The sequence below is a fragment of the Hylobates moloch genome, unplaced genomic scaffold, assembly GCF_009828535.3.
Source record: "Hylobates moloch isolate HMO894 unplaced genomic scaffold, HMol_V3 SCAFFOLD_19, whole genome shotgun sequence".
In the NCBI taxonomy this organism is placed as follows: Eukaryota; Metazoa; Chordata; class Mammalia; order Primates; family Hylobatidae; genus Hylobates; species Hylobates moloch.
The window spans coordinates 3,516,739-3,543,468 of NW_026652294.1; the positions used below are offsets into that span (position 1 = coordinate 3,516,739).

The following is a 26,730-nucleotide window of genomic DNA, read 5'->3' on the forward strand; positions in this document are numbered from 1 at the left end:
AAATTCCTGACCTTAGGTGATCTGCCCACCTCAGCCTCCCAAAGTGCTGGGATTGCAGGCGTGAGCCACCACACCCAGCCTGAGAGGTGCTAATTTTTTATGTTTAACTTGCCAGAGTAGAAACTCAGTTTCTGGGCCAGGCATAGTGGCTCATGCCTGTAATCCCAGCACTTTGGGAGGCCAAGGCAGGCAGATCACGAGGTCAGGAGTTCAAGACCAGCCTGGCTGACATAGTGAAACCCTATCTCTGCTAAAAATACAAAAATTAGCCAGGCATAGTGGCAGGCACCTGTAGTTCCAGCTACTCAGGAGGCTGAGGCAGGAGAATCGCTTGAACCCAGGAGGCAGAGGTTGTGGTGAGCTGAGATCGCGCCCCTGCATTCCAGCCTGGGCAACAGAGTGAGACTCCGTCTCAAAAAAAAAAAAAAAAAAAGAAACTCAGTTTCTGGTTACATCTGATCTTTATTTTTTATATATCACCTAAGCTATAAAGTTATATTCACTATTTGTGATCTTAAAAGAAGGACTCCAGGAAAGTGTTCAAATATTCATATATCTAAACTGCAACATATGTTTATATTTTTAAAAGTAGCCTGAGGAGTTGGCAACTAAAGTCATGTGTTGAATGATCATTTCTCAAGAGTTTCATTTTATGGTCTTTCTCTTGTTCTGTAAAATGGGGGCATGGATAGATATAATGTGCCTGGTGTCCATGCTTTTGTGAAATCCCTTCCTCTTCCATGTGAGTGGGACCTGTGACTTTGTTCTAACCCAGAGAATACGGCAAAAATGATGTGATTTATCTGAGTCTATTGATTACATCGATTAAGACTTCCCTTGACCACATTTTTTAGGACTGCATCGTAGGAGACTGGGGCACATATCCACTTTGCTGGCTTGATGAAGTAAACTGCTAAGTTGAGGAAGCCCACATGGCAAGGAACTGTGGGCAGCCTTCAGCCAACAGGCAGCAAAAAGCTGAGCTCCTTGGAACTACAGCCTCAAGGAAGCTACTTCTGCTAACAACCTGAAAAAGCTTGGAAGCTAGTTTCTCCCTAGTGGAATTTTTAGGGGAGAGCATGGCCCAGGCAAGATCTTGACTGAGCCTTGTGAGACCCTGAGTACAGGACACAACAAACTGTGCCACACAGGAACTGATAGATCATAAATATCTGTCGTTTAAGCCACTATATTTGTGGTTGTTACACATCCATAGAAAACTAATACAGAGTATAGTCTCTCCTATGATTTCTGAGATAAATAATGTAAGTGGAAAAACCTGTCAACAATAAAGGTTTTAAAGGAAAAAGCAAAAAACATGTAATTTAGAAAGTAACTGCCAGGAAAAAAAAAAAAGAGACCAGGCGCAGTGGCTTACTACGCCTGTAATCCCAGCACTTGGGGAGGCTGAGGTGGGTGAATCACAAGGTCAGGAGATCGAGACCATCCTGGCTAACATGGTGAAACCCCGTCTCTACTAAAAATAAAAAAAAAATAAAAAAATTAGCCAGGCGTGGTGGCGGGCGCCTGTGGTCCCAGCTACTCGGGAGGCTGAGGCAGGAGAATGGCGTGAACCCCGGGAGCTGGAGCTTGCAGTGAGCCGAGATCATGCCACTGCACTCCAGCCTGGGCGACAGAGCGAGACTCCATCTCAAAATAAATAAATAAATAAAATATAAGGTCTCAGGAAGGTAAAGATTGACATTTACTCCCAAACTATTAATATATGTCCACCCACCTTTCTTGTAGCAAAATCTTAACTTGATGTTTGTTTCAATAGTTATTAAGTTTAGCTATAATGTCCTAGCCCAAAATACAGTAGAGGTAAATGTCCAAGGTACTGGTTTGAGGCCACTGGCCCTGTATCTATAAAGGAGAGGGAGACCATCAGGGGAGGGAGGGTAAGAAAGGAAGGAAGAGGGCAAACAAGCTATCAAAAAACAACAGTAGGCAGGGCACTATGGCTCATGCTTGTAATCCTAGCACTTTGGGAAGCCAAGGTGGGCAAATTGCTTGCACTCAGAATTCAAGACCAGCCTGGACAACATGGCAAAATCCCATCTCTACAAAAAATCAGCCAGGCCTGGTGGTGTACGCCTGTAATTCCAGCTACTTGGGAGGCTGAGGAAGGAGGATCACTTGAGCCTGGGAGGCAGAGGTTGCAGTGAGCCGACATCATGCCACTGCACTTCAGCCTGAGTGACAGAGTAAGACCTTGTCTCAAAAACAAACACATCAGTTATTCATACTTCAGAGTAAGGACAAAACATTTTTAAGTAGCTGGCAAAGGACATCACTATATCTCAGAGTAAAACAAATAGGAAATACTTAATCATTTGACATATTTTTAAACATTGTATCTGAAAAGGGAACAAAGAAATGAATGTGCTTATGATTAAATTGACTTTGTTACTTTGTAAACTTGTAGCTTTAGACCTGTCTCTTAGCATCATCAAGCCTCAATCCTTTCATCTATAAAATGGGCATGGTAATGCCATCCTTCATATGTTTATAGGTCACTTAAGAATGAGGTATGTATGGTGTTGACCATGGTTTCTGGCAAGTGGCATATATTCATTATACCATAGCTCTTTTCAGAAAGCTAAGTCACCACATACATGTTAATGCAACCTGCTGAAAATAGGCATGGAAAAACTATAACATCTAGAAAAACTAGACAATCACTGAAGAGGATTTTCTTTAAAAAAAATACATACTTTAGTGTTTTAGTCATGAAGTCCTTGCCAATGCCTATGTCCTGAGTGGTATTGCCTAGGTTTTCTTCTAGGGTTTTTATGGTTTTAGGTCTAACGTGTAAGTCTTTAATCCATCTTGAATTAATTTTTGTATAAGGTGTAAGGAAGGGATCCAGTTTCAGCTTTCTACATATGGCTAAGCCAGTTTAGTTCATGTCCTTTGTAGCGACATGGATGAAGCTGGAAACCGTCATTCTGAGCAAACTATCGCAAGGACAGAAAACCAAACACCACATGTTCTCACTCATAGGTGGGAATTAAACAATAAGAACACTTGGACATAGGGTGGGGAACATCACACACCGGGGCCTGTCGTGGGATGGGGGGATAGGGGAGGGATAGATTTAGGATAAATGCCTAATGTAAATGATGAGTTAATGGGTGCAGCAAACCAACACGGCACATGTATACATATGTAACAAACCTGCACGTTGTGCACATGTACCCTAGAACTTAAAGTATAATAATATATATATACACACACACATACACTTTATCCATGCATCTGTTGATAGACACTTAAGTTGTTCCCTATCTTGGCTGTTGTGAATAATGCTGCAATAAATATGGGGGTGCAGGTACCTCTTTGACGTACTGATTTCAATTTCCTTGGAAATATAGCCAGAAGTAGGATTGCTGGGTCATGTGGTAATTTTTTTTTTTTTTTTTTTGAGACAAAGTCTTGCTCTGTTGCCCAGGCTGGAGTGCAGTGGCATGATCTCAGCTCACTGCAGCCTCCATCTCACGGGCTCAAGCAATCCTCCCACCTCAGCCTCCCGAAGTGCTGGGATTACAGGTGTGAGCCACCACACCTGACCTCATGTGGTGATTCTATTTTTAGTTATTTGATTAATTTTCGTGCTGTTTTTCATAATGCCTGTACTGATTTACATTCACTCCAACATGTATATGGTTCCATTTTCTCCACCTCCTCTTCAACACTTGTTACCTTTCTTTTTTTAATATTAATCATTCTAACAGATGTAAAGCGATATTGTTGTGGTTTTAATTTGCATTTCCCTAATGATTAGCGCTGCTGGGCATTTTTTTAAAAGAAGGAAATTATGTCATTTGCAACAAAATGAATAAACCTGGAAAACATTACACTAAGTGAAAGAAGCCAGACAGGAAAGATAAGTACCACATGATCTCACGTATATGTGGAATCTAAAAAAGCCAAATTTATGGAAATAATGGTAGAAAAGGGGTTATGAGAGGCTGGGGTGTGCTGGGAGTACAGCAGACAGGGAGATGCTATTCAAAGGGTACAAAGTTTTCATTAGGAAGAATAAAGTTTTGAGATCTATTGCACAGTATGGTGGCTATAGTAAATAATAATGTATCATATATTTCAAAATTGCTAAGAGTAAATTTCAAATGTCCCACCACAAAGGTGAGCTGGATGATGGATATGTTAATTAGCTTTATTTAATCATTCCACATTGTGTACACATATCAAAACATCACATTGTACTCAAGACATCTGTACAATTGATTTGTCGACCAAAATAATAAAAATAAAGTCTATCAAATGTAAAATAGTTTTGTTACACAGTTTAGTGTTCTTTAAACCATATTGGCTGAGCTTCCTCTTTGTCTTGCCCCTTTATCAAGTCTGGGTGCTGAATGGTAAATATAGAATCAGTTAACGTTTACTGAGGATCTAGTATGTGTCTCACACTGACCTAAACATTTTATAACTAATTTTTTCAATACCCTGGTGAGGTGGTTTTTATGATTATCCCATTTGGCCTGAGCTAGCTGATCTCAGAGATGTTAAGAAATCTTCAAATCTTCACAAGACTGCAGAGCTACTAAAAGGCAAGGCCTATATAATTACTTGTTGAAGAAATGAATGAGATTAAGTTTATTGTTTTAAATTATGGAACAATTTATACTTTGTAAAATGCACGAGTTTTAAATGTTCACTTCTGTGAGCTTTGACAGTTATAGACCCTCATGTTACTATCCCAGTCAAAATATAGAACATTTCCAGAAAATCCTCTCACATCTCTTTCCAGTCAGTACCTTCATGGCTCAAAAACAACTACCTTCCGAGCTCTGTCACCGAAGATAAATTTTTCTTATGGCTGTATTACTAATAAATGGAATCACACATCCATACTTTTCAAGGTCTGGCTTCCTTCTCTAAATACATTTTTCTGTTTTGAGATTCACCCATGCTGTTGTGCGATTCTATAGTTCTCTTTTAATCGCTGAATATATACTGTTGTGTGATACACCATGGTTTATTTATTCACTGTCAAAGGACATCGGCTCATTTCCAAGTTTGAGTTAACATAAGACTGCTATGTTAGATTCTAGTACAAGTCTGTGTTGGTGTACGTCTGTATACATACACATACACACATGTACATGCACACATAGACTTGTACTAGAAAAAATCTACTAAATGTACTAAAAAATGTACTAAAAATGTACTTGTACATTTTTATTTTTCTTGGATCAACAGCTTGGAGTAAAAGTGCTGAGTCACAGGTTAAGTGTATATTTAATATTATAAGAAATTGCTAAACCATTTCCAAAGTAGTTGTTTTACAATTCCACCAGTTTTATGAGAGTGTTGGTTAATTCTTATCTTCATCAACATTTAGTATTATCAGTCGTTTTGATTTTGCCATTACAGTGGCTAAAATGTGAAATCAAATGAAATTGTATCTTGAGATTTTAACTTGCATTTTCCTGACTGTTAGTGATGTTGACCATTGTTTAATATGCCCACTGGCTATTTGTATGTCTTGCTTTGTAAACTGTCTGTTCAAGTTTTTCTACTTTTTAATTGGCCTGTTTGCCTCTGTATTGTTAACTTGTAAAAGTTCTTTATATGAGATGAATTATTTGACAAATGTATGTATTACATATATTTCCCCAAGTCTGTGGCTTGCATATTCATGTCTATAGTGTCTTTTGATAACCTTTACTTTTCACTGAAGTTTAACCTATAAATGTCTTTATGTAGGGTTAGAGCTTTCTGTGTCCTTACAAGAAAGTTCTACCTGTTCCAAGGTTAGAAAGAAGTACCCATTTGTTTTCTGTATGGAGTGAGAATGGGATGCAAATATTTATATTTTGTTATTCAAGCAGCATTTGGTACAAAAATTCTTCTTCCCTCTTTGAATTCCGTTGTCAACTTCTCAGTTCACTTTTTCCTCATGTACATTATTGGTAAGCATTTTGTGTAAAATAAACTGCCTTTATCAGAAGTGTACAATTTTTTTCAGATATCTTTCCATAGTCCTCTAGATTTGAAAGGTGATTTTTGGTTCTTTTGCTGACATGTTATAATTATAGCTCCCTTCTGCTGCCATGTGATTTGCAATCCTTTCTAATCTTTCCATTTAAGAGCTTTCTTACTCCTACATAAAAGCTATAATTGTGGCCAGGCCTGGTGGCTCACACCTGTAATCCCAGCACTTTGGGAGGCCAAGATGGGTGGATCACCTGAGGTAAGGAGCTCGAGATGAGCCTGGGCAACATGGTGAAACCCCGTCTCTACTAAAAATACCAATATAATCCAGGCATGGCGGTGTGTGCTACTCGGGAGGCTGAGGCAGAAGAATAGCTTGAAGCCGGGATGTGGGGGTTGCAGTGAGCCAAGATTGCGCCCCTGCACTCAGGCCTGGGCAACAGAGCAAGATTCTGTCTCAAAACAACAACAACAACAACAACAACAAACTATAATTGCTTTAGTCATGCATATATTGAAACACTGTGCGCAATAATTAGGCAATCAAAATTTTGTATTTTTCTAAAATTCAAAAGGAGAAAAGCTAATCTACTTTGTAATGATGTAGATTCACTAAGACATTTGTTTCTGTCTTTAGGATAGAGCATTCATACTAACAGTGTGAATAGTATGGATAAACTAGCATATATATTTTGTTATGTTGAATTTCAATATCCAGCCAAATTCTGTCTAGTTGCATTACTTACAGCATTGTGTTATAGTTTGAAATCAAGAAGAAACTTGTGAATGAGTTTTCTATAATTTCTCTGTAAAACATAGATTTGTCAGATAACGTAGTACCTTATGTGATCATTAAAGAAATTGTTACAATGAAAACACAGGGACACAGGGAGGGGAACATCACACACCACGGCATGTCAGGGGGTTGGGGGGAAAGGGGAGGGAGAGCATTAGGGCAAATACCTAATGCATACGAGGCTTAAAACCTAGATGATGGGTTGACAGGTGCAGCAAACCACCATGGCACATGTATACCCATGTAACAAACCTGCACGTTCTGCACATGTATCCCAGAACTTAAAGTAAAACTTAAAAAGAAATTGTTACATAAATGTTTTAGTGGCTTTAATTTTTAATTAAATTTTGTTTACTTTTTAGGACATGAAAAATTAAAATATGAAAAGTAAAATTTTACTATATGCACAGAAAAATCTCATTTACTTCTCTGAGGCAGGAAGTCTTATACTCTGAGTGGGGAAATATAAATGGCACCTAATTCCTGCATTTGATTATTACTGTTCTTGGCTGTTGCCACAATAGGTTTATCTTTTTACACATCAAAAAAAGGAAATTATGAGGAATCATATATCTGAAAGGGAGTGTTATCTGACAACAGCAGAAACTAACACTACAGAGGGGCAAAACATACAAGACCCAATACCCCCAAAAAAACTGGGCAAAAAAACCTGAATAACAGGCATTTCTGAAAAGAAGGTATGATATTGATTAACAGGTAAAAAAAGTGTTTCTCAACATCACTGGTCATCACAAAACTGTAAATAAAAACCACACTCAGATACTATCTAACGCTAAGTAAAATGAACAATACCAAAACAGAAACAATTTAAAAATAAAAGTTCAGGGTGCTGTTAGATATAGAGATCCTCTTACACACTATTGGGAGAAATTTCAATGATGAAATGCACTGAGAAAACCACTTGGAGCATCCTCAAAAATTAAAAATGCAAGAACTGTTTCATCTAGTAATTCTAACAGTGGTTATGTGCTTAAAGAAAATGAGATCGGTCTATTGAAGCAACAGCTGCCTTCTGAGGTTTAGTGACCTACTACTTACTAACAATGAGTAACCAAGGCATGAAATCAACCTACTTGTCCACCAACCAATGAAAGGATGAAGGGACTTCAGCATACAGACATGATGAAATATGCCTCATGCATAAAAATTCATGACAACATGTCATTTGCAAAAACACAGACAAACCTGGAAGACATTACATTAAATGAAATCGACTAGGTAGAGGAAGACAAACACTATATGATCTCACTTATATGGAATCCAAAAAACTTCACCTTCAAGCAGAAGGTACAGTAGCAGTTTCCTGAGGAGAGGGGAAGGAGGGGGATAGGAGGGGGATGGGAGGGATTGGTTATGGAACAAAGTTACAGTGAGTTTGGAGAAACACATTCTGGTTTTCTACGCCACAACTGGGTAATTCTGGTTAACAAAATACTGTATTTTTCAAAAAAACTAGAAGGGAGCAATTTGAATGTACTCACAACAAAGAAATAATACCTGAATGAGGGAATAGTTATGATAAGTACCCTGATTTGATCATTACTCAAAATATACATGTATCAAAATGTCCCCAAAGAATAAAACATGTCCCAGCATAACTTATAATTGTGTATTTTATTATATGTGGCAAAAATTTAAGAAATATGAATATAAAATGCTAATATTCACATAGAACCACTAATGGCCCTGAACATCTAAGGAATCCTGAGAAATACAAACTAAGTCGGGGGACTCACAATCCCTGATAGCAAATTCCATTGCAAAGCTGTAGGTAGCCAATATACATGGTCCTGTGATGTGCTACTGTGCTCTCCAGCCTGGGTGAGAGAATGAGACTCTGTCTCAAAAAAAAAAAAAAAAAAAAGAAAGTAAGAAAATTTGAGAGAATCATGTTAGCTATAACTCGATAACTGGTTGTTATCAAACATATACACAGAAAAAAATACAATGTAGCAAAATACATATCCAAACCAATACAAAGAACCTGAGTAGACATCTCTGCAAAGATGACACAAAATTGACCGACATGTAAGAGAAAAGGTCCTCAACATCTCTCTTCATCAGAAAAAAAATGTACCTCAAAACCACATTCAGATGCCATTTCATTTTTATTGAAATAAATGTTACTAAAAAGTTTTTTCTTAATTTTTTGAGACAGGGACTCAGTCACCCAGGCTGAAGTGCAGTGTCGTGATCCCAGCTCACTGCAGCTTTGACCTCCCTAGCTCAAGTGATCATCCCACTGCAGCCTCTCGAGCATCTGGGACTACAGGTGCACACCACCACGCCCCATCCTCCCAAAGTGCTGGGATTACAGGCATGAGCCACTGTTCCTGGCCAAACAATTTTAAAAAGAATGCTAGTATGATTTTGGAGAAAAGGGAACTCTTATACCCTGTTGATGGAAGATAAATTAGTACATATTCTATGGTAAAAAGTTGGAAGTTGCCATTTTCAAAAAACTGAAAATACAACTACCAGGAGGTCAATGTGGGCAGATTGCTTGAGCTCAGGAGTTCAAGACCAGCCTGGGCAACATGGCAAAACCCACTCTCTACAAAAAAATTAAAAACTTAGCCAGGCATGGGGGGGTGTGCCTGTGGTCTCAGCTACCGGAGACTGAGGTGGGAGGGCTGCTTGGGCTGTGGAGGTAGAGGCCACAGTGAGCCGTGATTGCACCGCTGCACTCCAGCCTGGGTGACAGAAGAAACTCCATCTCAAAGAAAATGACACAAAATGCAACTGCCATAAGATCTAGCAATCCCACTACTGGGTATACCTCCAGAGCAAATGAAATCAGCACCAGAGATCAGAAAGACACAATTGGGACAGGAGAGTTTCTTCATGAAATTACTTGGAGGAAACTGATATCCATATACAAAAAAGAAAAGAAAGAAATAGGACTCTTCGGTTACACAATACACAAAAATAAACTCAAAATGGATTAAAGACTTCAACACAAAACCTGAAACCACAAAACATTATAAAATTCCTGTAAGAAAAGAGGGGGAGCTTACTTTCAGGACAACTTGAATCCATGCTCATCAGTTGGAAAGAGTTTCAAAAAGAAAAAGAGGAATACACAAGGGGTAGAAACCTCATGGAGAATGGAATGGTTTGTGAATGATTTTTTTTTAATTGGGGACCAAAATCACAAGCAAGGAGAGCAAGAACAACCATGTGGGGCCACAAGAAACTGAAAAGCTTCTGCACCACAAAGGAAAAAATGAGCCCAAAGTTTGGACGAAAGTTTTGGGGAATCATACATCTGCTAAGGGGTTCTTACCGAAAATATACAACACATTAACAGTACTAAATAGCAATTTAAAACAACAACAAAAAATAATCCACCCCAAACTGGGCAGAGGCCCAGAATAGACATTTCTGCAAAGAGGACAAAAAACCCACACGGAGGAGTCCCTCGCCCCTGGTCAGGCGGCCACGGTGGGAGGAACACGAGAGGACACGCGCTGCCCGAAAGTGAAGAAAAGTGACCCCTGGGTCCCGATGGAAGGAACGCAGATTTAAAAATTCAGCAAAGCCCAACGCAAATCCTCCCTCTGAGGCTTGGACACCAGGCAGCCAGCCAGACCTGGGTCTGGCCCTGACTCCAATCTGAGCGGGGCTTCCCTCTCTCTCCCTCTACACAGGGGAGGTTCCCTCAGAAAAAGTCTTAAACCCCTAAAAATACCACAGTCTGCTACACTTGATGCCCTCAAAAGCCTTCAGAGAATGAATACCACTGTAAAATAAATAGTAAAATACTACAAGAGAAAGAGGAAAACCAAGGAGAACAGGAGAGGAATGAACAGAACATACCAGAAAACTAAAGCTTCTGTGCTCACCATGCAGGAAAAATGCCAGGGAAAAGCGCATGGCAGCTCCCTCCTCAGCACTCAGGGCCCAGACAGGAGCGGTTTTCCCCCCAGGACACAGGTCCAAGTCATCCAGAAGCCTCCGTGGTGCCCCTCCAGGCGGGTCCTGAGGGTATCGGAGCTCCTCTCCTTCTCCTCACGGTGGATGCCGCCACTCACTCCATGCAGCACCTGCGGGGAGAACACTGCATTAGCACGATGTGGGGCACAAAAGGTGGTTGGGGCGCCCCCTGATGGTCACGGTGCAGAGTGAAGAATGATCCCACCCCGTGGTCAGCATCAGCCCAGGCCGTGGCCCCATCGCCCAGGAACTCCTCCTGCTCCCGCTCGGCCTGGGGTGCCACAGCCACCTCCTACTCTTCTGCTACTGTCAGTGCTGCCTGTCTTCTTGGTGCTCCAACGCTGACAATTTGGGGAGACATAAACACTTAGTCTATAGCAAGGAAAATCCAGAATGGTGGTGGAAGAGAAGGAATTAGCATCAGTTACAGTGTGAGACCAGCAGCAGCAACAGGGCCTAGGATTCATTCCACTGAGAATCACCTGGAAATCTCCCCCAGGAAAAGAGATCAAACAGATTCCTGGAGGAAATGCTCTTGGGGTTTCTTTAAAGAAGCTAGTGGGACTAAGTAACACAAGAGTGGGGCTTTTGTGGCAAGAGTGATGTCCACTAATAATGTCCTCTTAAGGACTGAACATCTCTTCCCAAATAGCTGAATGCGATCAGCAGTAGGCCTCAGCTGAGACCTTTTATGACGGCCCTTGGGTAAGGAATCACTCAAGCTCACTCACTCTTCCAGGGACACAGTTGGCATGGTGATGAAGCTCCAGCGCTCTTACCACCTCTAGACTCTGAGGGGCCATCCCAGCTCCAGAGCTCCCCACAGAAGTGGCTCTGTTTGTTGCAAGTGCGTCACACCGAGGCTGGTTCTTTAAATTAACCCTGGGAGTGTGATGAAACCAGCAGTAAGTAGAAAGGACAGAAACAGGGAGTTGCTGCTACAAGACCCGAAAGTGCAGGAGGATGAGGGTGCACTCCTTCACCCCCACAGACACACACTAGAGGAACTCGGTCCCCAGCTTCAAGTGTCTGTGAGTGCCTAGGAGACAGTGATGCCCACAGACATCCTGCATTGTAGGTCAACATCAAACCCACCCAATAGCTCTGGTGCTCAATTCTCAAGAGATAACAGCCAAACAAAACTTAAGGCTTTGATGTTTGGTGGTGACAGAGGCAGGAAAGAGCAGGTCACATGGGAAAGATAATCTTTGAGTAGTAAAGCAAGGAAAGATGAGCACACACATGACACTTAAAGGCCATAGATGATGGCTCTTTTAATTATGTCACTTTTTTTTTTTTTGACAGAGTCTCACTCTGTCACTCAGTCTGGAGTGTAGTGGCATGATCTCAGCACCGCAACCTCTGCCCTCCCAGGTTCAAGTGATTCTGGTGCCTCAGCCTCCCAAGTAGCTGGGATTACAGATGCCCACCACCACGCCTGGCTAAGTTTTGTATTTTTAGTAGAGATGGGGTTTCACCATGTTGGCCAGGCTGAGCTCGAATTCATGACCTCAAGTGATTCACCTGCCTTGGCCTCCCAAAGTGCTGGGATTACAGGCATGAGTCACAACGCCCAGCCAAGATAACCAATGTAAATCAAAATTAAAATAATGCAAAACCATAAAGCACAAAATATATGCACATGTTGAGGTTAAAGGAACTCTCTTCTAGATTTCCTGATTCTGGTTGTTGAAGTGCAACCTTTTTCATCCCTTTCATGTCCTGGCTTTTCTGGGGCTCTAAGCCCATCCTTATCTGGCCTCCTGGGGGAGCTAGGTCTGCATATGGGATCTTGAGTAAAGAAGGAAATGAGAAAAAGCCTCAGGCAAAGGGAACAGCATGGATATGCAAAGGCCCTGGGGAGAAATAAGTATGACAGAGAAGGGGACTGGAAGAAGAGTCTTGAACATCTGCAAAGTGCAGACACACGCTGGGCTAGAAACTGTGCTTTTACTGAGCAATTTCACCTAATTTTCACAAAGCCCAATAACGTGACTATGAGTATGTTTTTTTCTTGAAACAGGATCTCACTCTGTCACCCAGGCTGGAGTACAGTGGTGTGATCACAGCTTACTGCAGCCTCAACTTCCCTAAGCCCAGATGATCCTCCCGCCTCAGCCCCCTGAGTAGCTGGAACTACAGTCTTGCGCCACCATGCCTGGCTAATTTTTTTTTTGTAGGGATGGGTCTTTGCCATGTGTCTACAACTATTAATCCACTTCTATGGATGAGCAAACTAACATGTCGAAAGGTGAGATGCCTTGCTGTGGTCAGCTTAGGCTACACTATGCTATGATAACAGATGACCTCAAAAGTCCATGTCTTAGAGTAACAACAATTCCTTCCTCTGGAATGTGACACACACTTGCAGCTCAGCTCTGGCTCTGACCCTCATCACTTCATTCCAGGATTAAGGCTAAAGAAGCAACCCCCTTGTGGAAACCTGATGGTCTTGGGGCAGCAGTAAAAAGGGAAGGTGAGGCACAACCCTTGGAGAATAATAAATAAAAACTATCCATAGTATCACAAAAAGGGAGAGGAAAGGGTGACCACAGAAGGGCCCTTAATGGGTCTGCCAAGAAGTAGCACATACCACCTCCACTCATATTCCATTGGCTGAAAGTCACCCAGCCAACCTGACACCAGTGGGTAAAGATACAAAATCTCCTATAGACATGACCACATAGGGAAGGGCCCTCATATATAACATCTCAGAAATAGCCAGACAGGAATTCAAATCAAAGTAGTTTTCCCACACACACACACATACATCGTGTGCTCCATTCCAGCCCCTGGGCTATGCACTTTAGAGGACTCTGTTTGCTCAATAGCAGCAAAACTCAGTCCTTCCAAATTAACACCTGAAGGAAGGAAGGAAGCTCCAGCAAAGGAGAGGCAGCTGGACTACAAAGGTATGATGCGCTCCCAAGATGCACTGTCCCCTTAAAATCTTATGCATCCTTCAAAACCCACCTCAAAAAGATGCTTTCTTTCCCCAGCTGAGCAGACCTCTCACTCCTATATGCCCACAAGTGGGCACCATATGTTCCTCTCTCAAAGTTCCTGTCCCTGACCACTGCACAATAACCTGTATACAGGTCTGTTTCTCCTACCAGACTGTGAATATCATGAAGACGTAAGAATGGTGTTTCATTCAGCTCTAAACACAGTGCATAGCTTACTTAAGACATGCAGTAAAAGTCTGATGAATGAATAGGTTGGTCAGTGGATATATATGGGTGGTTGGTGGTGGAGAGGGTAGAAATCAAGTTTGGAATTAAATGAGAATTCTAGCTTTGCCACTCACTGGCTGTGTGACTCTGGATTATTTACTTAACCTCTCTGGGCTTTTATAAAATAGGAATATAAGTATGTCTCTCACTGGGTTGTTAGGTTAGCAGAGTGCCTGCCACACAGTAAGCACTCAGGAGATGGAAGAATGGATGGATGGATGCATGGATGGATGCATAGATGGTATAATTTGACTTTAAACAGACTTGAATTTGAATCTGAGGTCTATCATTACAAGATGTGTGACTCTAAGAAGTACTTTTGCCAAATATCATCTCCTTACCTCTCCCGATCCACACTCCATACTCCCCCAACCTGGATCTCCCTCAGAAGCTGGCCTGTACTGACTGCATCAATAAGCTGGCTCCCTTACTCAGCTTCATGTTAAGATCAGCCAAAGGAGAGCAACAACAGAAGATGAAAGTGAGAGAGTGGCCGGGAATGGTGGCTCACGCCTGTAATCTTTGGGATCTTTGCCATCACTTTGGGAGGCTGAGGCATATGGATCACGAGGTCAGGAGTTCGAGAGCAGCTTGGCCAACATAGTGAAACCCGTGTCTTACTAAAACTACAAAAATTAGCTGGGTGTGGTGGCACGCACCTGTAGTCCCAACTACTCAGGATGCTGAGGCAGGAGAATCGCTTGAACCCGGGAGGTGGAGGTTACCATGAGCCGAGACCTCGCTATTGCACTCAAGCCTGGGTGACAGAACGAGACTCCATCTCAAAAAAGAAAGTGAAAAGGCCGGGCGCAGTGGCTCACACCTGTAATCCCAGCACTTTGGGAGGCCGAGGTGGGTAGACTACCTGAGGTCAGGAGTTCAAGACAAGCTTGGTCAACACGGCAAAACCCTGTCTCTACCAAAAATACAAAAAATTAGCCAGGCGTGGTGGTGGGCACCTGTAATCCCAGCAACTTGGGAGCCTGAGGCAGGAGAATCCCTTGAACCAGGAGGTGGAGGTTGCAGTGAGCCGAGATCTCGCCATTGCACTCCAGCCTGGGCAACAAGAGCAAATCTCTGTGTCCAAAAAAAAAAAGAAAGAAAAGAAAGAAAGAGAGAGAGAGAAAGAAAGAAAGGGAAGGAAGGAAGGAAGGAAGGAAGGAAGGAAGGAAGGAAGGAAGGAAGGAAGGAAGGAAGGAAGGAAAGAGAGAGAAAGAAAGAGAAAGAGAGAGAGAGGAAAGAAGAAAGAAGAAAGAAAGAAAGAAGGAAAGAAAGAAAGAAAGAAGAAGAAGGAAGGAAGGAAGGAAGGAAGGAAGGAAGGAAGGAAGGAAGGAAGAAGGAAGGAAGGAAGGAAGGAAGGAAGGAAGGAAGGAAGGAAGGAAGGAAAGAAAGAGAGAGAGAGAGAAAGGAAACTGAGGTCAGGCTATTTATTTTTCTAGCTCCCTCTTTGCCAAGTAACTATGGACTAGCTGTGTCCTTCAACCAAAGGACCCAGCATCTTCCTGGTGGCTGTCTCCCCACAGCCTTCTGTGTCTCTCAGCTCCTCATCTATTCACGACTAGGGCTTGTAATCAAGTCCCGCCACTGCTCTTCCCAGGGAGCTGCAGTATTCCTGGTGGTTTCCTGCTTCCTGTCTCTGCGTTGCAGAATACTAAACTGGCTGCCAAGATTGTTGCTCCCCTGGTGAATACACCCTGCATAATGCCCTCCCCTTGAGTATGGGCTGGACTTGCAAATATGATGGCATTTCACACTGTTATTAGGTTGACTTTGAGTTAATCAAAAGGAAGATTATCCTGGGTGGGCCTGGCCTAAGCAGGTGACACTTAGAAGTCAAAGAGAGTTGAAGAGTGAGAGACAGCCACCTGCTGGCCTTGAAGGAGCAAACATCCATCCTGTGAATTGCCTGTGGACTTTGAGTGTGGTCTCTAAAAGATAAAAGTGGTTCCTGGACAACAACCAGCAAGGAAATGGGGACTTCAGTCCTATAACCACAACTAACTGAATTCTGCCAACAACTGGAAAAAGTTTGAAAGAGAACTCTGAGCCTCAGATGAGATCACAGCCTCAGCAACACCTTGACTTTAAACTTGTGACACACTGAGAAGAAAATCAGGCCATACCTGGCCTGTTAACTTACAGAACTATGACCTAATGGAGGGGTGTTGTTTAAAGTTACTAAGTTTGTGGTTATTTGTTATGGAGCAATAGAAAACCAATATACTGTCGGGAGCAGTGGCTGATGCCTATAATCCCAGCACTTTGGGAGGCCGAGGCGGGCGGATCACCTGAGGCCAAGAGTTTGAGACCAGCCTGGCCAACATGGTGAAACCCCATCTTTACTAAATCAGCCAGATGTGGTGGCAGGCGCCTGTAATCCCAGCTACTCAGGAGGCTGAGGCAGGAGAATTGCTTGAACCTGGGAGCTGGAGATTGCAGTGAGCCGAGATCGAGCCACAGCACTCCAGTCTGGGTGACAGAGTGAGACTCCGTCTCAAAAAAAAAAAAAAAAAAGAAAAGAAAAGAAAAAAAAAAAACCAATACACTGTCTGCACCTCTGTAAATGGTATCTGTATTAAACTTTTCTTAAACCAGACTAATACAACTGTACCATCTATCTGCTTGGCTCTGATGGGTGCTTCATTTAACCTCTGCATGCCTCAGTTTCCTCAACTGTAACAGGAGATAATGGTAGCAAAACTCTTGTGAGGATGCCTTGTGGCCGGCGCGGTGGCTCACCCTGTAATCCCAACACTTTGGGAAGCTGAGGCGGGCGGATCACCAGCGGTCAGGAGTTCAAGACCAGCCTGGCCGACATGGTGAAACCCTGTCTCTAATAAAAACACAAAATTAGCCAGGCGTGGTGGCGAATGCCTGTAATCCCAGCTGCTCAGGAGAATGAGGCAGGAGAATCGCTTGAACCAGGGAGGCAGTGGTTGCAGTGAGCCAAGATCATACCATTGCACTCCAGCCTGGGCAACAAGAGCGAAACTCTGTCTCAAAAAAAAAAAAAAGCCTTGCACTTTTTATTTCTTATTTATTTTATTTTATTTTTGAGACTGAGTCTCGGGCTGGAGTGCAGTGGCATGATCTCAGCACATTGGAATCTCTGCCTCCCAGGTTCATGCCATTCTCCTGCCTCAGCCTCCCAAGTAGCTGGGATTATAGGCGTGTGCCATCACACCCGGCTAATTTTTGTGTTTTTAGTAGAGACGGGGTTTCACCATGTGGGCCAGGATGGTCTCGATCTTCTGATCTCATGAGCCACCTGCCTCAGCCTCCCGCCTTGCACTTTTTAAGGGTCCACCACATAAAGAATGAGAAGGATGGAGTCCTCCCGGGGGTCTTGTGGTCTTGTCATTCTGGCTGGAAAGTCAAAGCCCTGAATGTGGGTGGTCCCACCCCTCCCTAACTTTCAGATGCCCAGTGCCTTTGGGATGAATACACCACCCTTCATGCTCTGTTTTGACTGAAGATTAGGGGGATCTTAGTGCTTCTGGGGTGTAAAGAGCCATTGTGAATGGTTTGCGCATAACCCAATTTCCAACAGAAGGGCTCATTCTATGGAGAAGCCCATTTAAATGGCCTCAGCACTGCTCCCTTCAATGCCTGGTGGCTGAAAGGAGAAGGGGAGAAATGGGAAACTCCTCTTCTTAACCAAATGTGTCAGGAGGGCTTGTACCTGGGGACCAAGTTTGTTAAGAGGCTGATCTCAGAGCAGTGGAGAAACAGCTCAGAGGAGAAGGAGCTGGACTGTTGGCAATCATCATCCACGATTGTCAACCAAAGATGGCTCTGCAGGCTTTCCTACTATGACATGCTGCTTTAAATCTCTCTTCCACCCTGGTATCAAAGTACTTCATTGAACCGGGGAGGCAGAGGGCCACATCCCCTGTTCAGAGGTTATCTTAAAAGACTCATTTACTCAGACTCTGCATAAGGGATATTGCAAATAAAACACACTATTCCTGCCTTCAAGGAGAGAACAGCCAGTGGATACTACAAAATGGTAGGAAAGGCATAAAAAAACTGGATTTATGATATTAGTATAGAATTATTAAGAGGAAATCTTGGCAAGCTCCCTGAGCAGTAGACCTTGTAAAAACAGGTGTACAAAATACATAGAGGGAGGGATCTGTGTTCAAGTAACTTTGATAAACTGGTTCAGTGAAATGATGTGGTGTCATTATTACAGGACTTTTCAGTGCCTTTAATGTGACAATGTGCCTTGTGAATCTCTCTAAGTTTGGCCAGTTGTCAGAATCCCCCTGGAGGCTTCTCAAAAAGACAAATACGCCACAGGCCTATGCAATCAGAATCCTCAGAAGTCAAGCTCGGGAAACTGCAGTGTTAAAAGACCTGCCAGGATGATTTTTGATGGTCAGCTAACTTGACCTGGAGATTACAATTTATGACTATGGGAATTTCCCAAGCTTCTCTGACTCCTGAATATATCTGTTGGTACCTGCTGAAACTCTTCAGCATGCGTCAGTCTGGATACTGTCCCTAATTATATTTATTTATCTGTTGTCCTCCACTCCCCATTAGGAAATCTGCTGTGGGAATCTCAGTTCAATCCAGATGTGCACATTAAAAGGAGCCCGGTGCACCCTTCACCACAACCAGCCTAGTGTGAGGAGACAGATATCCCTGAGTGCTCCAAAGCAGATCATGCACCTCGGTCCACTGGGATTTCTCCATTGCAGAGCCTCTGTTGGAAGATCTGGTTTTGTTCTGGGTTTTCCCAAGGATGGAAGGGCATGCAGAGAACCCACTAAGGAGATGTGTCCAGAGGCTGGAGCTGGGGCTGTCTGGGTGGGTACTGGGAGTCCCAAAGCAACCAGAAAGCAGTGAGTGAGTTCTAGAAAGAGATGGTCTTAAAATGTGGGGGAGACATGGCTATGTCTTGCAGGGTCCAGCCTCACAGGGTCGGTGGGTTTTTCTCTGCTATCATCATTAGGGACCGGCAGGAATGCACTATTGTTAGTGTAAACTTCTGCTGGGGACTCCATCCAGGAGACAGAACGAATTAGAGGGGGAAAAGGAACATATGCCCAATAAGTACAATTTTGAATTGCCCCAAGCGGTGGTATACTTACTGCTGCACTGACTACCATAAAGGCAGCCAGAATTATATTACCGGTCGTTTTGGGGATTCCTTTTTCTGTTAAGAAATTTTCTGTTTGATGAGATAAAACCTTTATTTGACCCCAAGTTGGTGGAGTTGAGCGAGAGGTGTTGTAGGTCACACGGCGAGATTTTGTCTCAATGTGGAGGTCATGAAGTGTATGTGTCAGGCGGTGAAAGTTGCTCTTTTGTTTCCGATGGGTCTTTGCCTTTTGCTTCTGGGAGCGTTTCATCTTTGGAGTTACGGTGCAATTTTAATTGTCAGGAGGGGACCCACATGGGCTGTAGTCCTTTTCCTGGGGAAACACAAGCAAAACCCTTACCCCAAGTTATGACCGTGCCTAATTCCCATGTGTTAGTTTTTGCATCCTTCCACCGTACCCGCATTCCTTTTTGTGGATCAAATTTGTTTCTAGTGAAGTGTTGCTCTGCCACTGTAAAAGGGTGATTTCTTGTTAGATTTAAGAAATTTAGTGTAAAAAGAGCCAGATTTAATTGGGCATGAGGAGTAGCAGCATCTCCCTTTGATTTAGTATTCTGTTTTCGAAGTTGATCTTTGAATGTTTTATTGGCTCGTTCAACCAAAGCCTGTCCTTGAGAGTTATAGGGGATGCCAGTTGTGTGAGTAATTGCCCATGTCTGAGTAAACTTTTTAAAAGTAGCACTAGTGTAGCCTGGGCCATTATCAGTTTTTAGTTTCTCGGGACAGCCCATAACCGAGAAACAGGAAAGCATATGTGGTTTAACGTGAGCTGTACTTTCTCCTGTTTGACAAGTGGCCCAAATAAAATGAGAAAACGTATCAATAGTTACATGTATAAAAGAAAGCTTGCCAAAAGCAGGATAATGAGTCACGTCCATTTGCCAGAGAGCATTCTGTGAAAGTCCTCTAGGGTTAACTCCTGAAGACTGGCTGTAAAATTAACACTTGACAAGTAGGACAGTGACATATAATGGTTTTAGTTTGTTTACATGTAAGAGGGAACTTTTTTCGGAGTCCGGCAGCATTGACATGAGTTAAAGCATGAAAATTTTCTGCATCTGTAAAAACGGGAGTAACTAATGTGTCAGCTCTGGCATTTGCTGCCAAGAGGGGTCCGGGGAGGGGTGTGTGGGCCCGAATGTGAGTAATGTAGAAAGGAGAAGATCTTGCTCTGAGCACAGACTGAAACTTTTGAAAAAGAAAGAATAGGTTATCATCAGGCAGAAGTTTGATTAAGGCAGTTTCAATGTTGCGAGCAACATGTACTACATATGCTGAGCCAGAGACGATGTTAACTGGTTCAGGAAAATCTTCAAGGACAGCCATAACAGCAAGCAGCTCAGCTGGTTGTGCTGAAATAGCTCCTGTGTTAAGAACACGTTCTCTTGGTCCTGTATATGCTGCTCGGCCATTAGAGGAGGCATCAGTGAACACAGTGACAGCTTCAGGTAATGGGGTGTTTCTAGTAATGTTAGGTAAAATCCAAGAAGTGAGTTTAAGGAACTGAAATAATTTTACATTAGGATAGTGACTATCAATTATTCCCGAGAAACCTGCCAAATGCACTTGCCAAGCGATGCAAGTAGCAAAAGCCTGTTGAACTTGTAATCGGGTAAGGGGAACAATGATTTTTTGGGGCTCTGTTCCCGAAAGACGAAGGAGACAAGAATGAGCCTGACCAATTAAGGTAGAAATTTGATCTAGATAAATAGTTAGTGTCAGTAAAGAGTTGTGAGGAAGAAAGCACCACTCAATTAAATTATGTCCCTGAATAATGAGTCCTGTTGGTGAATGTTCAGTGGGAAAAATTAGTATTTCAAAAGGTAAATGTGGATTCACTCTGGTAACCTGAGACTGTTGAATGCATTTTTCTGTAAGTCGTAATTCAGAATCCACCTCAGGAGTCAAAGACCTTTTACTGCGTAAATCAGGATTGCCCCGTAATGTTGCAAAAAGATTAGACACAGCATAAGTAGGAATACCTAGGGAGGGACGAATCCAATTAATATCTCCAAGTAATTTTTGGAAATCATTTAGAGTTTTTAAGAAGACTCGTCTGAGTAGAACTTTTTGAGGCTTAATGACCTTGTCCTCTAGCTGCATTCCTAAATAGTGATAAGGGGAAGAAGACTGAATTTTTTCTGGGGCGATAACAAAGCCAGTTGCGGTGACTGTTTGTTGTAAAGCAGAAAAACAAGATATTAATACAGAGCGTGAAGGTGCCATGACATCAGCCGCCTGCTGAGCAAGATCAACAATGGGCTGTGAGTGATTTTGTGCTGCTGCGGTGGCAGGTACTGGAGGTTGTAAAATTACAGGAAATTGCCAGGCTTTGAGATCCCCATATTCCCTTGCCGGAGCTATGGCCCTCATAAGAGGAGTGTCATTTTCAGGGATGTATGTAATTTGTTGCTTATGAGCGGCAATGGTAGTATTAGCAACAGCAGTTGTGACCAGACGAGCAGCAGAAAAAGGGGTAGAATTTTGAAAAGAAGGAGAGTTGAAAACCTGAAAGCCAGCTTGAGACCAGATTACCTGCTGAGCAGATCTTTCATGGGCTTGAAAACCAGGCTGCCACGGCAACTGCGGACCAGGCTTCAAGGGAGCCTGTGACTCTAGCCGAGTCTGAGTAGGAGGAAAGGGACCAGGCTTCAAGGGAGCCTGTGACTCTACCCAAGTCCGATTAGTGGGAAGGGGACGAGGCTTCAAGGGAGCCTGTGACTCTGAGTCCGATTTGTAGGAAAGGAACCAGGCTTCAAGGGAGCCTGTGACTCTACCCTAGTCCGATTTATAAGAAAGGATCCAGGCTTCAAGGGAGCCTGTGACTGTAACTGAATCCGATTGGCAGGAAAGGGACCAGGCTTCAAGGGAGCCTGTGACTCTGAGTTTGATTTGTAAGAAAGGATCCAGGCTTTAAGGGGGCCTGTGACTCTACCTGAGTCTGATTTGCAGGAAAGGGACCAGGTTCAAGGTGACCCGTGACTCTAACCGAGTCTGCCTTGTAGGAAACGGACCAGGCTTCACCGGAGCCTGTGACTCTAACCACGTCTGATTGGCAGGAAAGGGACCAGGCTTCGAGGGAGCCTGTGACTCTACCCGGGTCCGATTTGTAGGAAAGGATCCAGGGATCCTGTGACTCAAGGGAGCCTGTGACTCTACCTGAGTCTGATTTGTAGGAAATGGACCAGGCTTCAAGGGAGCCTGTGACAGAAAAAGGCGATGGACCTGACTTCATGAATTGTAAAAACCAGGTTCAAAGGCCCTTACGAGTCCTATTGTGGGATCTGCGATTCACTCCGTTTGTAGGAAGGATCCCTGCTTCTAGCGCTGATACCGGTCCGATTGGAAGGACCAGGCAAAGGGTGACCACTTCAAGGATAGGAGGGATCCAGGCGTCGTGTGACACGGGACCGGTTCAATGAGTCGGTTGTAGGAAAGGATCCAGGTTCAATTCTGTCTTCGAAGGCCTGACTCGGTCTCGGTCCAGGGAGCCTGTGACTCTAACCGAGTCTGATTAGTTAGTACTGGGTTGTCCCATGGTGTCCCCGGAATACTCTGAGTGCTCTAGCTTACCACCAAGCTTATTGACCGTAGTCCTCAGGAATCTCTCGTTGAACTCCTCCGCTGAATCCCACACTCAGATTGCAACTTCACACAGCGAGGGAGAGCCCCACGTCGGAGTGCCAGATGCAGGGTGCAGCCCCACACGGTCAGTGGGTTTTTCTCCCTGTGTGCAGAGACAAGAGATTATAGAAACAAAGACACAAGACAAAGAGATAAAAGAAAAGACAGCTGGGCCTGGGGGACCGCTATGACCAAGACGCGGAGAGTGGTAGAGGCCACAAATGTCTGGCTGTGCTGTTATTTATTGGATACAAAGCAAAAGGGGCAGGGTACAGAGGGTGAGTCATCTCCAATGACAGTTAAGGTCACGTGGGTCATGTGTCCACTGGACAGGGGGCCCTTCCCTGCCCGGCAGCCGAGGCAGAGAGGGAGAGGAGACAGATAGAGAAAGACAGCTTACGCCATTATTTCTGCATATCAGAGACTATTAGTACTTTCAGTAATTTACTACTGCTATCTAGAAGGCAGAGCCAGGTGTACAGGATGGAACATGAAGGCAGACTAGGAGCGTGACCACTGAAGCACAGCATCACAGGGAGACGGTTAGGCCTCTGGATAACTGCGGGCAAGCCTGACTCATGTCAGGCCCTCCACAAGAGGTGGAGGAGCAGAGTCTTCTCTAAACTCCCCCGAGGAAAAGGAGACTCCCTTTCCCGGTCTGCTAAGTAGCGGGTGTTGTTGCTTGACGCTTTTTGCTACCGCTAGAGCACGGTCCGCCTGGCAACGGGCATCTTCCCAGATGCTGGCGTCACCGCTAGACCAAGGAGCCCTTCTGGTGGCCCTGTCTGGGCATAACAGAAGGCTCGCACTCTTGTCTTCTGGTCACTCCTCACTGTGTCCCCTCAGCTCCTATCTCTGTATGGCCTGGTTTTTCCTAGGTTATGATTATAGAGCAGGGATTATTATAATATTGGGATAAAGAGTAATTACTACCAACTAATGATGAATGATATTCATATATAATCATATCTAAGATCTATATCTGGTATAACTATTCTTGTTTTATATTTTATTATACTGGAACAGCTCGTGTCCTCGGTCTCTTGCCTCGGCGCCTGGGTGGCTTGCCGCCCACAATGTCTCAACTCTTGGTTCTGTCTGTACTCTGCAAGATTTCAAGAGGCTGACTGCCAACGTACTAGTTACCTTCCTCCTAGGGTCCTCGCTGGCTACCTCATTATCTTTCAACAGCCGCATGCTGATAGCACGCCTTTTAAGAGGCAATATGGGCCGGGTGCAGTGGCTCACGCCTGTAATCCCAGCACTTTGGGGGGCCAAGGCGGGTGGATCACCTGAGGTCAGGAGTTCAAGACCAGCCTGACCAACGTGGTGAAACCCCATCTCTACTAAAAATACAAAATTAGCAGAGTATGGTGGCGCATGCCTGTAATCCCAGCTACTCAGGAGTCTGGGTCAGGAGAATCACTTGAACTCGGGAGGCAGAGGTTGCAGTGAGCCAAGATTGTGCCACTGCACTCCAGCCCGGGCAACAGTGCAAGACTCTGTCTCAAAAAAAAAAAAAAAAAAAAAAGCAACAGGAGGTACCTGACAATCATGGAATTTGTTAAAATAATTAAATACAATCCCCATTTCTTCTCTAAACAAGTTATTCAACATATCTGAGCCTCAGTTTCCTTATCTGTAAACTAATAGAATAAAATCTACCTTCTGGCATGGTAAACATTAAATAAATGACATTCCAAAGTACCTAGCACATAGTAAGTCTTCAACAGATGTGAGTGATGTTTTTCTTCCTTGTTTCTTTCTTGCCCCAAAGAACTTTGCATTTGAGAGTCAGCAGAAAGAGGATAGTTCTTCATTGGCCTGCAGTGTGACATTGGACATCTCTCAGGCTCTAAATTCCTTGGGATACTTTTGGCTGAAAGTAACAGACTCACTCAAATTAACTCAAGCAGTGAAGGGGTGAGGGGAGATCTGATGCAGCCAGGTTTTGAGAGGGGCCTGTGAAGAGGGCCAGCCCCTCCACACCTGTGGGTATTTCTCTTCAGGTGGGATGAGAGACTGAGAAAAGAAATAAGACAGAGAGACAAAGTATAGAGAAAGAACAGTGAGCCCAGGGGATCGGCGCTCAGCATACGGAGGACCCGCACTGGCCCTGGTCTCTGAGTTCCCTCAGTATTTATTGATTACTATTTTCACTATCTCAGCAAGGGGAATGTGGCAGGAGAACAGGGTGATAGTGGGGAGAAGGTCAGCAGGAAAACATGTGAGCAAAGGAATCTGTGTCATAAATAAGTTCAAGGGAAGGTATGGTGCCTGGATGTGCACATAGGCCAGATTTATGCTTCTCTCCACCCAAACATCTCAGTGTAGCAAAGAGTAACAGAGCAGCATTGCCTCCAGCATATTTTGCCTCGAGCCACAGGGCGGTTTTTTCCTATCTCAGAATAGAATGAATGTACGATGGGGTTTTACACCGAGACATTCCATTCCCAGGGATATGCAAGAGACAGAGGCCTTCCTCTTATCTCAACCGCAAGAGGCCTTCCTGTTTTACTAATACTCCTCAGCACAGACCCTTTATGGGTGTCGGGCTAGGGGACGGTCAGGTCTTTCCCTTCCCACGAGGCCATATCTCAGGCTGTCTCAGTTGGGGGAAACCTTGGACAATACCCCGCTTTCTTGGGCAGAGGTCCCTGCGGCTTTCCACAGTGCATTGTGTCCCTAGTTAATCGAGAATGGAGAATGGCGATGACTTTTACCAAGCATACTGCCTGCAAACATATTGTTAACAAGGCACATCCTGCAGAGCCCTAGATCCCTTAAACCTTGATTCCATACAGCACATGTTTGTGTGAGCACAGGGTTGGGGCTAAAGTTACAGATTAACAGTATCTCAAGGCAAAACAATTTTTCCTAGTACAGATCAAAATGGAGTTTCTTATGTCTTCCTTTTCTACATAGACACAGTAACAGTCTGATCTCTCTTTCTTTTCCCTACGGGCCTGGAAACAGGAACTGAGACATGCCAGGAAATCTAAGATGTATTTTTTCTGTGTCCCTCATCCTTTTTTCTCCTCTATGAGCACCATTTCCCTTCGTTAACTAGTTCCCTGTTCACAGGAAAAATAATGGTGTCAACAGCTCCTCTAAATACTCAAGCTGGGTCAGTAGGATCCCTTCTCTTAAATTAATTCCAAAATCTTGTGGAAGAGCTCCATTGGTCCAGCTTGGGTCGGACCCTACCCACAGTCCAATCAACAACATCCATGAGTGGGGCCATGAGGCTTTCAGTGGCTTAGCTTAAGATGGGCTCTATCTCTAGTCCAGTCAACAGCAGCGATTGGTAGGGCCACGTTGCACAAATATGGTGGCTCCTACTATAGCTATGTGGATGCAGAAAGTAAAGGACAGTCTCCAGAGAAGGAGAATTGGGTATGCCAAACAACAGGTGACTTGCTAAGAGCAACGAGAAATAATACCTGCCCTCAAGGAGCTTACAGTTTCACGAGGGATTCAGACCCAGAGACACACAAACACCATTCCTACTCAGAAGAGGCTACTACATTGATATGACTCAGAGATGTCCACATAACCAGAGTTTGATGACAGAAGTTACCAGAAGTTGCACCAACTGCTTCCCCAAAGCCATCCTAGGACCTGATGAACTAATTAGTCACAATTATTATTGATGACAGCGCCAATCCACCTGTTTGTGTCACAAGACAGTTACTGCTGGGTGAGGTGGCTCACACCTGTAATCCCAGCATTTTGGAAGGCCAAGGTGGGAGGATCACTTGAGCCCAGGAGTTCAAGACCAGCCTGGGCAACATAATGAGAGCCCATCTCTACCAAAAATAAAAACTAAAAAATTAACCAGGCATGGCTGTGGTGTGCCTGTGCTCCCAGCCCAGGAGGCCAAGGCTGTGGTGAGCCATGTTTATGCCACTGCACTCCAGCCTGGGTGTTAGAGCAAGACCCTGTCTCAAAAAAAAAAAAAAGGATGCTCAAAACTAATAAATTCAAACATTACAGGAGGGTATGCCATGAAAAGTGAAAGCCGCCTTCCTCCTGGTTACTATAAA

The 26,730-nt window shown here is 43.8% G+C and overlaps 1 long non-coding RNA gene across 1 annotated transcript; it reads right to left on the reverse strand.

Annotated features, from left to right (window-relative positions):
• Positions 1-8,366: 8,366 nt before the first annotated feature.
• Positions 8,367-26,252, reverse strand: LOC131381925 (uncharacterized). The gene is made up of 7 exons (XR_009211000.1): positions 26,147-26,252; positions 24,393-24,563; positions 22,634-22,787; positions 19,050-19,373; positions 11,449-11,599; positions 10,627-10,827; positions 8,367-8,618 (listed from the first exon to the last, which is right to left on the reverse strand). It is a non-coding gene; the product is annotated as an uncharacterized LOC131381925 (long non-coding RNA).
• Positions 26,253-26,730: the final 478 nt, after the last annotated feature.